Genomic DNA, 7,228 nt, shown 5'->3' on the forward strand with positions numbered 1-7,228 from the left:
GGACTTGCTGGGGGAAGCCGCCTGCCTTCCCGGGCGGGCCTCAGGCCCGGCGCCCAAGGCGGAAAGGGCCGCAGTGCGGCCACCAGGCCCTGAAGGCTGCCCTGAAAGCTACACAAAGACAACCTGCTGCTGGAGGGCAGGCATGCGGTGCTCCGGGAAGATGCCAGAGGTAGGGAAGGAAGGTCATGGAAGGGAACAATTGCAAGCGGATATCCCGAAGGTTCTGAAAGCAGAGGACCAGCTCCTTGCAGACCTGAACTCCGTGTGGGCATCTTTCTCGGCCCTGTGGAAGCGATGCGAGACACAGGAGGAGGTGATGGACCGGGGCTGCGCCCAAGGAAGACTCGGAGGAAGCAATGTGTGGACAGGGCCAGGCGGAGCAGGCAGGCCCGTGCAGAGCCCACTGGAGCCAGCCAGACCCCAAGGCGACCACCAAGCCAGGCCCCAGGAAGAAGCGAGCAGATGCCACTCCACTCACTGGAGAAGACCATTGAACAGAAATCTAAAGAAACTGATTTTACATCATTTCCCAGGTGGAGAACAGTTGGCATGTAAGCCCCTGACCAGTGCCCAGCCTCTCTTCTATCTCACTCTTAGGTACCATGTTCTTTGTTCTCTCTTAACTGCAACTCATTTTTAAACTAGATTGCTTTTAAAAGAAGACTAAATAAAGTTTCCCTTAAGTTATTTAGGTGGTGCTGGGGCTGCTGGGGGCCGGATTAGAGACACAAACACGCAGGGGAGCCCGGCACCCAGCTGGGGGCTTGATCGGAGACACGGTGTTGAGGCTGCTGGGGGCTTGATCGGAGACACAAACCCGCAGGCCCAGCACCCAGCAGACAGGATCAGAGACACAAACCCTGCGAGCCCTGCACAAGACGGGTGCTCCCCTCCAGGCAAAGTGCTTTCCCTCCAGACGGGTGCTCCCCTCCAGGCAAAGTGCTTTCCCTCCAACCCTGCTCTCCCTGGGAGTACGGTGTGGAGGGCGCACAGCAGCCACGCCTGGCGAGCCACAGAGAGGGTGAACTATCCATGCGGATGTGTGTGCTGGCGGAGGCCACGCAGCTGCCATAGTTGAAGTTGTCCTTGATGTAGGAGCGGGGATAGCAGGGATCAGAGTCGGCCAGGTTGGCAATGGAACCCCAGCTCCCCACCGAATGATGAGCACACGGACCTCAATGGTCCTCAGTCACTTCCTGAGCAGCAGTCAGCCCGGACGGGGATCAAACCCGAAACCTAAGTAGGTGCCCTGGCAGAATGGAACCCAAACCTTTGCTGTGGCAGAAGAGCTCGGACCCACAGCAGGGGCCAGGGCAGCCAGAGGGGTTTTGTTGAGGGGCCCTGACAGGCAGCACCCTGAGCAGTGGGTTAGAACCTCCTCCTGATTCAGCAAGGTTGCAGGTTGGATCCCTGGTCAGAGCACAGACAAGAAGCAACCAAAGAGAGCATAATAAGCGGAACAACACACTGGTGTTTCTCTCCCTCCTTTCCTCTCTCTAAAATAATCAATCAATAAAAATAAAATAAAAAATAAACCCTCTGGCTTGCAGAGTTGCTAAAAATGTTAGAAAGTGAAGTCCCATCCCTTCCCGCTCATTCAACAAATACTTCATATGCTCCTTCAATAATCACACTGGGGATGGGTGTTTGTTGGTTTGTTTTGGTTAATCCTCACCTGAGGACATTTTTGCATTTATTTTATTTTATTTTTTTTCCGGAGAGTGGAAGGGAGGGAGAAAGAAAGAAACTAATGTGAGAGACATCAATTGGTTGCCTCTTGCTGAATCCCCGACCAGGGCCCAGATTGAGCCTGCAACCCAGGTACGTGCCCTTGATTGGAATCCAACCCGGTACCCTTCAGTTCTCCTGCAGAAGCACTATCCACTCAACCAAATCAGCATTTTTTTTTAAGTCCTCCCATAAGGATATGTTTTTTTCATTTATTCTAGAGAGAGAAGAAGGGAGAGAGAAAGTTCCCCAAGCATTCTGACAGGGATAGAACCCACAACCTGTGTATGTGCCCTCACCTGGAGTCGAACCCATTACACTTTGGTGCATGGGAGGACACTCTAACTACTGATACACACTGACCAGGACCTGGAGGTACACTTAAAAATTTTTTTCAGATCTGCCCTGGCCAGGTGGCTCAATTGGTCAGAGTCTCAACCTGTACACCAAAGGATTTCCTGTTGGATTCTAGGTTAGGGCACATACTTAGGTTTAGGTTAGATCCCGGTGGGTCAGCAGGTGCAGAGGCAGCCTACCGGTATTTCTCTGTCACATGGATGTTTCTCTCTCTAAAAATCAATTTTAAAAACATCCTCAGGTGAGAATTAAATATATATATATTAAAAATTTTTCAGATCTAAAATTTTATTTGGTTCTTTTTTAAATTTTATTTTTCATTTATAGTTCACATTCAATATCCTATCCTATATAATAAAACCCTCATATGCAAATTGACCGAATGGTGGAATGACTGGTGGCTATGAACTGACCACCACGGGGCAGACGTTCAAAGCAGGAGCTGTCCCCTGGTGGTCAGTGTGTTTCCACAGGGGGAGTGCCACTCAGCCAGAGGTGGGGCTCACAGCTGGCGAGTGCAGCGGCGGTGGTGGGAGCCTTCGCGGCAGCACTAAGGAGCAGCAAGCCGAGTGGTAGGAAGCAGCAAGCAGGTGGGCGGTAAGGAGGGAGGGGTCCTGGACTGCGAGAGGGCACAGACCGGGCTAAGGGACCCCCCACCCATCCCCAGTGCACGAATTTCGTGCACCGGGCCTCTAGTCCTATATAATAAAAGGGTAATATGCAAATTGACCCTAACAGTGGAACGACCTGAATGACCAGCATGACCGCTGGACCAGTCACTATGAGATGCACTGACCATCTCTCGGTCCCTTCCCCAGCCAGCAGGCTCCCATTTCCTGATGGCAAAAGGGGAACCAGGGGTGGGTGGCACCAGGGGTGGGTAGCGAGGGATGTGGGTGGTGCCAGGCCAAGGGCCCACCCCTGTGGCCCCACACACGGAGACCAGCAGCAGGGGCAGGGAATGGCTGACCTCTTGGTCCCCCCCACACTCCCCTTGGCAGGCTCCTATCACCCCTGGCATACCAGTTTCCATTAGTGGAAAGAAGATACAATAGAACAGCCTGGAAATGACAAGTCTTTTTCCTTATTGATTCTTTATCCTGGGCTCTAGAGAAATAATGGCCAGGTCCCCTCCTGGGTCCCTCTGAGTACCAGCTCTCCTCCTCTACTCAGCCCTGCTGATCATGAGGTGTCCCAGAGCAGGAGGGAGAGAAAAGCTGGACTTAGCAATGCCACCCACCCGAAGGTTGGAAGTAGCAGAGGGATGTGGTGACGATATACAAACTTTGGAGTCACACAGACTCTGCCAGTTAGAACTGTGTAACCTCTCTGAGTCTCTGTTTCTTCATCTATAAAATGGGTATGATAATAGTACCAGCCTCAGTGGAATGTTACAGGTGTGCATGAGATTGTGCACATAAGGCTCTCAGCCAGGTGCTTGACAGGTATTAAGCCTCACTGTTGCCACTGTGATTATCTGCCCCCTGCCCTCACTGGGCTTATGAACCCCAGTGCTTAACTGGCAATGTAGGCAGCAGGTGTGGAAATTTTTTTTTTTATTTTTCGCTAAAAGTATTACAAAGGGTATTACATAAGTGTCCTTTTTTCCCCCCCCACCCTTGACAACCCCTACCCTCCCTTACCCCCCAGTGTCTTATGTCCATTAGTTATGCTTATATGCATGCATACAACTCCTTCAGTTGATCTCTTACTCCCCTCCCTCCTGCCCCCCAACTCTCTCTGGCCTTCCCACTGCAGTTTGGCAATCAGTTTGAGGCAGCTCTGCCACTGTATTTATTATTGTTCAAAAGTTTGTAATGGTCTTTATTATCCATGAATGAGTGAGATCATGTGGTATTTTTCCTTCATTGACTGGCTTGTTTCACTTAGCATAATGCTCTCCAGTTCCATCCATGATGTTGCAAATGGTAGGAGTTCCTTCTTTTTAACAGCAGCATAGTATTCCATCGTGTAGATGTACCACAGTTTTCTAATCCATTCATCTACTGATGGGCACTTAGGCTGTTTCCAGATCTTAGCTATGGTGAATTGTGCTGCTATGAACATCTGGGTGCATATATCCTTTCTGATTGGTGTTTCTGGTTTCTTGGGATATATTCCTAGTAGTGGGATCACAGGGTCAAATGGGAGTTCCATTTCCAATTTTTTGAGGAACCTCCATACTGCCTTCCATAGTGGCTGCACCAGTCTGCATTCCCACCAGCAGTGCACAAGTGTTCCTTTTTCTCCACATCCTCTCCAGCACTTGTCGTTTGTTGATTTGTTGATGATGGCCATTCTGACAGGTGTGAGATGGTACCTCATTGTTGTTTTGATTTGCATCTCTCGGATGATTAGTGACTTTGAGCATGTTTTCATATGTCTCTTGGCTTTCTGAATGTCCTCTTTTGAAAGGTGTCTATTTAGATCCTTTGCCCATTTTTTGATTGGATTGTTTATCTTCTTTTTGTTAAGTTGTATGAGTTCCCTATAAATTTTGGAGATTAAGCCCTTATCAGATATGACGTTGGCAAATATGTTTTCCCAAGAGGTGGGTTTTCTTGTTGTTTTGTTGATGGTTTCTTTTGCTGTGCAGAAGCTTTTTATTTTGATGTAGTCCCATTTGTTCAGTTTCTCTTTAGTTTCAACTGCCCTAGGAGCTGTATCAGTGAAGAAATTGTTTTGGCATAAGTCTGAGATTTTGTTGCCTTTGTATTCTTCTAGAATTTTTATGGTTTCCTGTCGTACATTTAAGTCCTTTATCCATTTTGAGTTTATTCTTGTGTATGGTGTAAGTTGGTGGTCTAGTTTCATTTTCTTGCATATATCTGTCCAATTTTCCCAACACCATTTATTGAAGAGACTATCTTGGCTCCATTGTATGTTCATGCTCCTTTGTCAAAAATTAATTGAGCATATTGGTTCGGGCTAATTTCTGGACTCTCTATTCTATTCCACTGATCTATATGTCTGTTCTTGTGCCAGTACCAGGCAGTTTTGAGAACAGTGGCTTTGTAATACAGCTTGATATCTGGCATTGAGATCCCACCTACTTTGTTCTTTCTCAGGATCGTTGCAGCTATTCGGGGTCTTTTTTTATTCCAGATGAATTTTTGGAGAGTTCGTTCTAGATCTTTGAAGAAGGCCGTTGGTATTTTAATGGGAAGTGTGTTAAATGTATAGATTGCTTTGGGTAGTATGGACATTTTAATGATGTTGATTCTACCAATCCAAGAACATGGTATGTTCTTCCATCTGTTTATGTCTTCCTCTATCTCTTTTTTCAACGTCCTGTAGTTTTCTGAGTAGAGGTCTTTAACCTCTTTAGTTAAGTTTATTCCTAGGTATCTTAATTTTTTTGGTGCGATGGTAAATGGGATTGTTTTTCTAATCTCTCTTTCTGAAAGTTCACTATTGGTGTATAGAAATGCCTCCGATTTCTTGGGGTTAATTTTGTATCCTGCTACATTGCCAAATTAATGTATTAAGTCTAGTAGCTTTTTGATGGAGTCTCTAGGGTTTTGTATGTATAATATCATGTCATCTGCAAATAAGGACAGTTTTAATTCCTCTTTTCCAATTTGGATGCCTTTTATTTCTTCTTCTTGTCTAATTGCAATGGCTAATACTTCCAGTAATATGTTGAACAGGAGTGGTGAGAGTGGGCATCCCTGTCTTGTTCCTGTTCTTAGGGGAAATGGTGTTAGTTTTTGTCCATTGAGTATGATGTTGGCTGTGGGCCTGTCATATATGGCTTTTATTATGTTGAGGTATGATCCTTCTATTCCCACCTTTCTGAGAGTTTTTATCAAAAATGGGTGTTGGATTTTGTCAAATGCTTTTTCTGCATCAATTGATATGACCATGTGGTTTTTTTCTTTCAATTTGTTTATGTGATGTATCACGTTTATTGATTTACGGATGTTGTACCATCCTTGCATCTCTGGGATAAATCCTACTTGGTCATGGTGTATGATCCTTCTGATGTACTGCTGGATCCGATTTGCTAAGATTTTGTTGAGGATTTTGGCATCTATGTTCATGAGGGATATTGGCCTGTAATTCTCTTTCATTGTGATGTCTTTACCTGGTTTTGGTATTAGGGTGATGCTGGCTTCATAGAATGAGCTTGGAAGTGTTCCTTCCTCTTGAATTTTTTGTAGTAGTCTGAGGAGGGTAGGTTTTAGTTCTTCCTTGAATGTTTGGTAAAACTCCCCTGTGAAGCCGTCTGGCCCTGGGCTTTTGTTTGCTGGAAGCTTTCTGATGACTGCTTCAATTTCTTCCATAGTTATTGGCCTATTGAGGTTTTTAGATTCTTCCTGTTTGAGTTTTGGAAGGTTGTATTTTTCTAGGAATTTGTCCATTTCCTCCAGGTTGTCTAGTTTGTTGGAGTAGAGTTGCCCGTAGTATTGTTTAACAATCATTTGTATTTCTGTGGGGTCTGTTGTTATTTCGCCTCTATCATTTCTGATTTGGTTTATTTGGGACCTCTCCCTTTGCTTCTTGGTGAGCCTGGCTAGGGGTTTGTCAATCTTGTTTATCCTTCCAAAGAACCAGCTCTTGGTTTCATTGATTTTCTGTATTGTTTTTTTGGTCTCTATTTCATTGATTTCTGCTCTAATCTTTATTATCTCCTTCCTTCTGCTCACTCTGGGGTTTTCTTGTTGCTCTCTTTCTAATTCTTTGAGTTGTAGAGTTAGATGATTAACTACCATTTTTTCTTGTTTTTTGAGATAGGCCTGTAGAGCTATAAACTTCCCTCTCAGGACTGCTTTCATTGTGTCCCAGAGGTTTTGGATTGTTGTGTTTTCATTGTCATTAGTGTCCAGGATGTTTTTAATTTCTTCTTTGATGTCATCGGTAACCCAATCAATATTTAATAACATGCTATTCAGCTTCCAAGTGTTTGAGTATTTTGGGTTGTTTTTATTGTAGTTTATTTCTAACATTATGCCATCGTGGTCTGCGAAGAAGCTTTTTATGATTTCAATCTTCTTGAATTTGTGGAGACTTTGCTTGTGACCCAATATGTGGTCTATTTTTGAATATGTCCCATGAGCACCTGAGAGGAATGTATATTCCGCAGCTGTGGGGTGAAGTGTTCTGAAGATGCAGATTAAGTCCATCTGATCTAGTGAGTCAT

The 7,228-nt window shown here is 45.3% G+C and overlaps 1 pseudogene; it reads left to right on the forward strand.

The window, feature by feature from the left end:
- The window catches only part of LOC102436146, a 66,174-nt pseudogene that overhangs the window by 11,582 nt on the left and 47,364 nt on the right, over positions 1 to 7,228 (forward strand).

This window comes from Myotis lucifugus, unplaced genomic scaffold (genome assembly GCF_000147115.1).
Source record: "Myotis lucifugus unplaced genomic scaffold, Myoluc2.0 scaffold_50, whole genome shotgun sequence".
NCBI lineage: Eukaryota > Metazoa > Chordata > Mammalia > Chiroptera > Vespertilionidae > Myotis > Myotis lucifugus.